Below are 8,794 nucleotides of genomic sequence, written 5' to 3' on the forward strand. Positions count from 1 at the left end.
GATGAATAAAAAATTTACAAGTTTAAAAAAATTCGATGACAGATAACAATCTTTTAACAAACGACCTGATTTCAGTTGAAAGATTCATGCACATAGTTATTTTGATTGAGCCATGGTATAAAGGTTGGTGTTTCTCGATGTGATCCGAGCTATACGAGGCTTGTCTATTGATGGCGTCTTCATTACATTGTGATGGTAGACATAAAAGACGCTATTTTTCACGGTCGATCACGATAAGTTCGGTGCAGCTAAGACTGCTGAATACAAAAATATGTCGAGTATGAAGGACCAAACTGTCTTTTAGATCACTAGCTTTCCCTTGGGACTATGGATTTTTGGTGTATGGTCACTTTCAAGACCAAGTTGGAAGCCTCTTTTGTCATTCCATGATACGGTTGCAAAGGTCTATCTTCCACATTCAGGGATCTCAAAGTGTCTTCTCACATGCTAAGCATTTATGATGCATACACCAAGTTGCAGTGTGATAAAGACTTGTCCTTTGATTTTAATACCTACATTTTTTTCCCATTATGATATCTAATTATTATTTTTATTAAAATCACCCATAAGATGGGCTTTTTTTCAAAAAAAAAATTTATTACTTTTTATAAAATAACCTCCGTCCAAAATTATTTGAAAAATATCCCCAAATGGCCAATACCTCACTTTCTGCAGAACACGAGATCCATCGACGTGAAAGAACTTGGACGCGAGAAATACGTGGAACTCGCTTCTACAAAACACGATTCTGACCTCACTTTCTGCAGGTCTTTAGGGGTCATTTTTCCAAATAATGATGATTAGGGGTCATTTTTCCAATAAATGATTAGGGGTCATTTTTCTAATAAAATAAAAAGGTTATTGATTTTAAAAACCCATAAAATGAAACTGACCATTATAGGAGCTTAAACCCTAAACCAGTACGAACTTATATCCATTTTATAATACACGTATACATATGGGGAAATAGATGAAACCGGCCAAAAATCTGGAAATCATCTGGCATGCATGCTGGCAGGGGATAGACCACCTACATCACTGCAAATATCATCTTCTACTTCGTTCCCATTGAAACAAATGCCGTTGTTATTGACACTAAGCTCTGACTAGCATTGCTGCTTGTAGCAAGAGGGGAATCCGAGACACTATATTTCTGCTTCGCATAGGACCTGATCTCACGCTGTACAGATGATGCTGGAATATTTGTCATTAATGGCCGTAAATTACCAGGAATGCGTCGATATATCCTGATTAAGACAAGTATGAAATCATATAAGGAAATGCCACATCCCAACCTTCAACTTGTTAGTGTATTGGCTGACTCTTAGAACTTAAAAGTTGAGACAGAGGGATAAACGAGGGATAACCATGCTACCTACGAATATAGCTATTAACTAAATGATTCATGATACCTTGATAACTAAATGATACCGTGATAGCTTCAAACATATTTACTTGATAACTAAATGATTTGTGATACCTACGAATATAATTATTAACTAAAACATATCCTCAACTCCTATCAAAAAAAAAAAAAACATATCCTCAAAAAATTTTAGTAGATACTCACCATGCCTTATAGCCATATCCAATGACTTCTTTGAGAGCGTTCTTCCAAGCGAACTATCTGTGATGCTTCCCAGACAAGTTACCGTGAGGAGAATGTTTATTATCTTTCCAGGAGGCGCTAGTCTCCGCATGTTTATTACCCTCTCAAACCATTTTAGTTCCAATCACAACAGGGCTCACGTTGTCACTAACTTTTGAATATCCACGACTTATTGCAGGCACGGAGCTCCCACTGACATGCAGCATAGAACCATTAGGGGGACGTCCTCTCGAAGGAGAGCATGATTGCCGTCTTGGTCTACTGATAGGACCTGGTTCAACAGAAGAAGATCGAGAGCTTGGTGTCCAGGCCTGCCTCTTGTCGCTGAAAGTGGTCTATCAGGTAGTGTGTTGTTCGTAAATTTGGTGGACCATCAAGTGAGAAACCAGGCATTCAGAAGGCTTCCATGGCTTAGATTTCACCACTGGAGAGGCACCACGTGATGGAACAGAATTTCTGGATGCTGCAGGAGTTGGCTTTGCAACGATGGCGATGGTTTGATTGGGGCATAATTAGCAGCAGTTGATGGACGACGGGTTCGGTGTGGCTGCTCTTGATACAGGTTTGGAAGAAGACATAGAAGGTCTTGCAGTTGGTGTTGACGACCTTGTTGTTGACCTTGTCGGCGTGGCAGATCTTGCAGAAACTGTGGGTTTAGTAGCAGAAGATGCAGTCTTGGCAGCAGAAACCGTGGGCTTAGTTGTGTAAGTTACAGGTTTTGTTGCGACTTGGTAGCAGAAATTACAGGCTTTGCTGCAGATGTTACAGGCTTAGTTGAGGGATTTGATGGCTTAGTTGATGAATGTGGCCCGAGATGTGGGTGTTGACGATCTTGTAGGTTTAGATGCTCCAGTCAATGTAGTGCGCCCAGTAGGTTTGCTGGTCTTGAACCTGGACCCCCTGATGATGAGGGCCTGCGAACACCTGTAGAATTCGACCCAGGGGATAAAACCGGTTGCTTTGCTGAAAAGTTGCTCCTGGCAGCAGACTCTGGGGTGGGAATTCGCCAGCTAATAAAGCAATGAACAGATAGCTATTGCGAATAAGTTCATGAATCCAATTATCAGAACACTTAAAGGTCCAAAAACCAAACGAACCCATGGAAATAACCTTTGCAATTTTAGGATGCAAAAATATCTGAGAACATAGTCATCGATGATATTTTAACAGGTACACAGTTTTCATTACTTCTAAGTACTTAAATTTGGGGACCAGTGAGAGTTATTCCTGCTAAGCTGCCAAATAGTACCAATTGATATCTGATGGCAAGTCAGTAACATACATAGAGAAAGATAACGAGTTCCAAGATAACAGACAGACATCCATGTTTGTTCCTAGTTAAAAACGGCTCTTTAAACAGTTAATGTTAGTTACAAAAACAAAGAGCCTTCAGTTTTGCTGATTCTTGACCCACACGAATCTAAAGCTTGACAGGAATAATCAAATTTCACAGCAAATTGGCCAAAACAGGGCTATGTTTTGTTCAAACATGATCTTCAAGAAAATCCGACTCGTTAACAAATGTTGAACGGGATAAATTCTTGCTTCCAGCAAATACTATATAATGTACTTAAATATCAAACTTTTCAAAGGTATGCAATCCATATTATAGCATTAAGAAAACTTTTCATACCCTAGATTTCAGTGTAGTTGAGCCAGCCTTAGGAGCACCAATCTGACTCATTACGTCTTTTTGTGACTCCATCTCTAAGGAAGGAAAAGAGGAGTACCAGGAGGTGTTAAAGCCTGTAATAGAGACAATGCATGATAGAGTCATACTAAAAGAAATATTATCACTTAATTGCATCATGTGGGAAAAGGAAAGGATTAGCACAAGTGGATATTTTAACATCTTTCAATAGATTGTGGGAATTCATGAAAACTTCCGTTTAAAAGGTTTTGGAATCAAAACCGCATTTCAAAATCCTTTAACCATTCTTAACATCAAGGATTCATATCTTAAGATTCAACATAACATTACAGAAAACTTTGTGAAGCAAAGAATCATGTTTACTTTCCAAAGTTACAATAAATTTAGAAATTCTCCTGAATTTATCACAATTTGAAAGTCCACCATTCCTGACAGACCAACATATAAATGGATGTCAGAGTTCCAGTCCTTTTTTGGGATCAGTTCTCTGCTTATGGTGTCGATATTGAACAATTGGCTTGTTTTGGAAAACTAAACTTAACATTTGATGGCAGCCAACCTAGATTTACCCAAAGATACGCAGATAGAATCTACCAACTTTTCAGCCTCTTTCAGATAACAAGGAAAGGAAAACATGTAAAATGACAACATGAATCACAAGTAATATCTGAATCTAATAATAGGAACAAAAAGGATATAGAACCATGAGAATAAATGGAACCACTTTAACAATGAAATGTGGTTTAACTCAACTCAAATAGAAAGGAAACTGTAGTTTGAGTTCCCAGTACGGTACTGCAACCCTCATCAAAGGACACCATAACAAATCATCACCAATACTTTACTAGCTTCAGAGAAGACAAACCAAAAGTAGCCACCATTATTAGAGAATACAAGTGTTAATATACTTGCAGCTCTTGACCCCAGAGCAAATGTTAAAACTGCCCATCACAACCATCAAATTATTAACTTTAATGAAACACATGTAAACAATAATTATCATCCCACTTTCTTGTTCCTTTCATCTCTCTTCCTGTTGTTTTGGCAAACTTAAAGTAAATTAACCAAAACCTACAGGTAAATGATCAAAAGAACGTTAAAATGTTAAATAAGCTAACCGATACTACAATTAATTAAAAATAAAGAACTAAGCCAATTCCAACGTTGTTCTTCCGTCATCCAACATTTGATGTTAACTTCTAACTTGAAAGAGAGCTTCTTGGATTCTGCTTTCAGTTAAAATAATAGCAGATTAATAAATTAAATTAATGAGCAAATAAACAAACAAAGAAAGAAATTACCATTCATAATCGTTTTTTTTTCACTTTCAGAATTAAGAAAATCGTCAGCGCACCGGTCTTTTCCACCGCCGTAGTCGTCGGTGCCGAGAGATTAAATACGGGAGAAGTTCCAGGTTTTACTAAGATTTTCAAAAATACCAAATTTGACACATCAGCTACTAAAACTTCCAAACTAATCACGAAGAACAAAACCCAGAAAAATTCAAAAGAAAAACTTACCTAAAGGAGCATCAAAGTCTTCGGAAGGGTGATTAAGAAGCGTACTCTGTTCTTTCTCACGTCTACGCATCTCGATAAACAATGCGAGCTCATCTTCTTTCTCCTTCATCAACGAAGCTCTCAGCCGCTGCCGTTGTTTCAGCGCCGACGTTGCATTGCCGTTCTTGCTGAGCACTAAAGCTCCGATTCATCCTCAACACGGATCAAAAAGGAGCCCTAAACGCAGCGTTTTGAAGAGTTGGATTGAGCTTCGGAGCAACTGGGAATGCGAAACGACATTGAGGAGTAGGAGAGGAGGGAAAACGACAATAGCGGAAAGTGGCAGGGGAGTGTAAATAAAGGGAAGAAGGGAAGGGCAAAACGGGGAATTATTGAACGACGAGACTCGTAAGAAAACTAGAGCTCCGTTGTTTTTTTTTTGTTTTCTTCCTCACTTAAAAGCCACGTTTTCAGATTCCTGGTTTTAAGGGAATGGATAATCACGATAGTACCCTCCTTTTGAAATTTCCTTTTGGGAATTTTGCATTTTGCCATTGAACTCTTTAAATATTATCTGAATCAGCCATGAACCGTCTAAATTAAGGGGTTGTTTGTTTGGCTCTGAATGGAACCCATTCAGCGTTGAATGTTGAATCGTTCAACATTCAGTGTGTGTTTATCATCCTGAATGATTCAGTGTTGACTGATTTCAGCAAAACAGTGTTGAATGATTCAGCTCAAAGTACATTTTGAATCATTCAGAGTCATTATCAAACAGCATGTCACATTCAGAGCTAAGGGTTGTTTGTTTACTTCAGAATGACTAAGCGTTGAATGATTCAAATGTTGAATGATTCAGAGGCTCTGTATGAATTAACTATGAATGTGACATGTGTTTGATAATGGCTCTGAATCATTCAGAATGTACTTTGATACTGAATCATTCAGCACTGTTTTGTTGAATCAGTCAGCACTGAATCATTCAGATGTGAGAAACAAACACGCTGAATGCTTAACGGTTCAGTATTCAGCGCTGAATGGTTTCATTCAAGCCAAACAACAGCCTCTAATTCATACAGAGCCTGAATCATTCAGCATTTGAATCATTCAGCTTATATCGCAACCGTTTTTCGGTTGGGGCCTGGAATTGGGCTTCGACTTGAAAAATGTGGATTGAAGTCGCCACCGACCATTTATTTTATTAAAAATGGGTTGATCGGATACCTTATTTCTTACCTGATATGCGCTGTAAAAAACATGTCGGGTTCGGGTCGGTTACGGTCAAGGAAGGATTAGCACCCTTGAACCCCCTTTCGGTACTACGTAATTTCCAGTTGTCTATTATTTCACTCCGATTTTATACAATTACTTCGAACGTTTGTTTGCTTTTCGTGATTTTCTTGTGTGTAATCTCTGCTTGTATTCGTATCCTGTGTCCCCGTTACACTATGGATTACATGCTAGTTATAATATTCAAGCCACCCTATTTTGGGAGTTGATTCCTAGTAAAAACTAACATTTGCTATTGGTTTGCTGTTGAACCGAGATAATTGGTTGTGGGTTGTTATTGAAGGATCTTCGTGCTCTCCTTGCGCCGAAAGAGTCGGGATTGGTGGCGTGCAGCGTGGGGAACCTGGGTTACTTGAAGATGCGGCGCTGGTGAGAGAAAACTACTAGGGTTTGGACCGGGCCAACTTGTTTGGCCGCTGTTGGGCTATTTTATTTGATTTTGGGGCTGTCAAAAATTAAATAATAAATAAAATAATACTATATATATATATGTAATATTATAAAAGTGTGGAGACGAAATTATGTGTCTACAGCTGCCCCTCTTTGCTCATTATCGTGTACGAAAATAGAGCAAAGATTAAAAGACACAAATTTCGTCCTTATCGAATGCCCTCCGTCGTAGAGCTGAAATCCGTATTAAGACTGGTTTGTCATTACGAAATGACATCCTCGTCGTGAGGTTGAGTCAAAACTCGAATATTTTGAGCACGAATTCCCTCATCGTGAGGTTGAAAACGAGTTCAAAGCTCTTGGCAAGTGGTCTCTGAATCTCTTCTGGCTCAAGATACTTCGTCGTGAAGGTGAAACTTGACCTGAAGACTTTGGTGTTGTGTGTTACAGATGACTCTCTCGTCGTGAAGTTGAGTCAATCTGTTTGTGAAGTTGGAATTGGGAATTGTTATTGACAACCAGCGGTCCCTTCGTCGTGAAGTTGAACTTGTGTTGTCTGGGGCCCAATATCCTTCGTTGTGAAGTTGAAATTGGGAATGTTTATTGACAACCAGATGACTCTCTCGTCGTGAAGTTGAGTCAATCTGTTTGAAGTTGGAATTGGGAAATTGTTTATTGACAACCAGCGGTCCCTTCGTCGTGAAGTTGAACTTGTGTTGTCTGGGCCCAATATCCTTCGTTGTGAAGTTGAAATTGGGAAATTGTTTATTGACAACCAGCGGTCCCTTCGTCGTGAAGTTGAACTTACGTTGTCTGGAGTCCAATATCCTTCGTTGTGAAGTTGAAATTGGCTCTGAAATTATTATTGACAACCAGCGGTCCCTTCGTCGTGAAGTTGAACTTGCGTTGTCTGGAGTCCATATCCTTCGTTGTGAAGTTGAAATTGGCTCTGAAATTGAGAAATGTTTGTTGACAACCAACGGTCCCTTCGTCGTGAAGTTGAACTTGCGTTGTCTGGAGTCTAATATCCTTCGTTGTGAAGTTGAAATTGGCTCTGAAATTGAGAAATGTTTGTTGACAACCAGTGGTCCCTTCGTCGTGAAGTTGAACTTGCGTTGTCTGGAGTCCAATATCCTTCGTTGTGAAGTTGAAATTGGCTCTGGGTAAAACCTGCAAAGATATGCTTATATGTGATGTTATGGATGTCATGCTCTTAGGTATGCCTAAAATGCATATGCAACATATGTTATTCTGGGCTCTGGAGAGAAATCTCGATCTTGGGTGGCCTGTCGTTGTTGACTCTTGATTTTGAAAGCTTGAAGTTCCGATCTCTGATCTTGAATTCTTCAAATGTTTGAATCTGATGTACACATTCTTTTTTTTGTTTTTTTTTTTTTTAGGAGATGCTCCTCAACCATCTCAAGCATGTGCATGAGCCTTGATCGGCTTCTGGGTACCTGTACTTTTCAATGAATCTTTACAGTATACGATTATCTTTCACACAAAAATAAATAAATCATTAAGTTTAAATCTAATTCCAGATGCTCAAAAGGAATTAGAGGAAAGATTGTCTTTATTCATAAGGGAGGAGAAGAACAATAATACATGGCAAACATTCTAGAAAACGAATACCCGATGATGTGTAAATGTCTTAGATCTCGACAATGTGGGCACTTCTGAGCTGAAAAGCCGTTTGGTGACCTTGAATGCAGCCTTTGCCAAGGGATCTTTGAAAATGCGATAACGTTTGGGAGAGTGCAACATTTCTCCAATTTGTTGAGTTCGTAGAAGATTCATGTGCCGGGATGTTTCCACTGTTAATATCCAAATCGCCCTTTTCGGGTTTTCAACTTGGACCCATCCTTGGTTGCAAGACGCCCTTTGCGGGTTTTCATCTTGAACCCACCTTATTTTCTCTTCTTTTGTTCTTTTTTCCTCTTTTTCTTTTTCTTTTCTCAAATTAGGGCGCCCTTTCGGGTTTTCACCCTAAACGTTCTTTTCTTCTTCTTCTTCTTTTTCAACTTAGGACGCCCTCTCGGGTTTTCATCCTAAGCAAGTATTTCTTGACTGCGTCCGAGTTAATGGGATGTGGCAGTTCAGGTCCGTCTATTTCAGCCAGGATGAGGGCTCCTCCAGAGAAAGCCTTTTTCACGACATAAGGTCCTTCCCAATTTGGCGCCCATTTTCCTCGGAAATCTTTCTGGACTGGCCAAATTCTTTTTAGCACTAGATCCCCTTCGCGAATATTCTCGGGCGCACCTTTTTATCATGTGCCCGAATCATTCGTTTCTGATAGATTTGACCATGATGAATGCCTTTCAGTCTTTTTTCCTCTATCAGATTAAGCTGATCATA

At 39.2% G+C, this 8,794-nt stretch overlaps 1 pseudogene; it reads right to left on the bottom strand.

Moving 5' to 3' along the window:
* Nucleotides 1–995: 995 nt before the first annotated feature.
* LOC120176675 lies at nt 996–5,139 on the bottom strand (annotated as a pseudogene).
* Between the last annotated feature and the right edge of the window lie 3,655 nt (nt 5,140–8,794).

The sequence above is a fragment of the Hibiscus syriacus genome, unplaced genomic scaffold, assembly GCF_006381635.1.
Source record: "Hibiscus syriacus cultivar Baekdansim isolate YM2019G1 unplaced genomic scaffold, ASM638163v2 tig00112249_pilon, whole genome shotgun sequence".
Lineage (NCBI taxonomy): Eukaryota > Viridiplantae > Streptophyta > Magnoliopsida > Malvales > Malvaceae > Hibiscus > Hibiscus syriacus.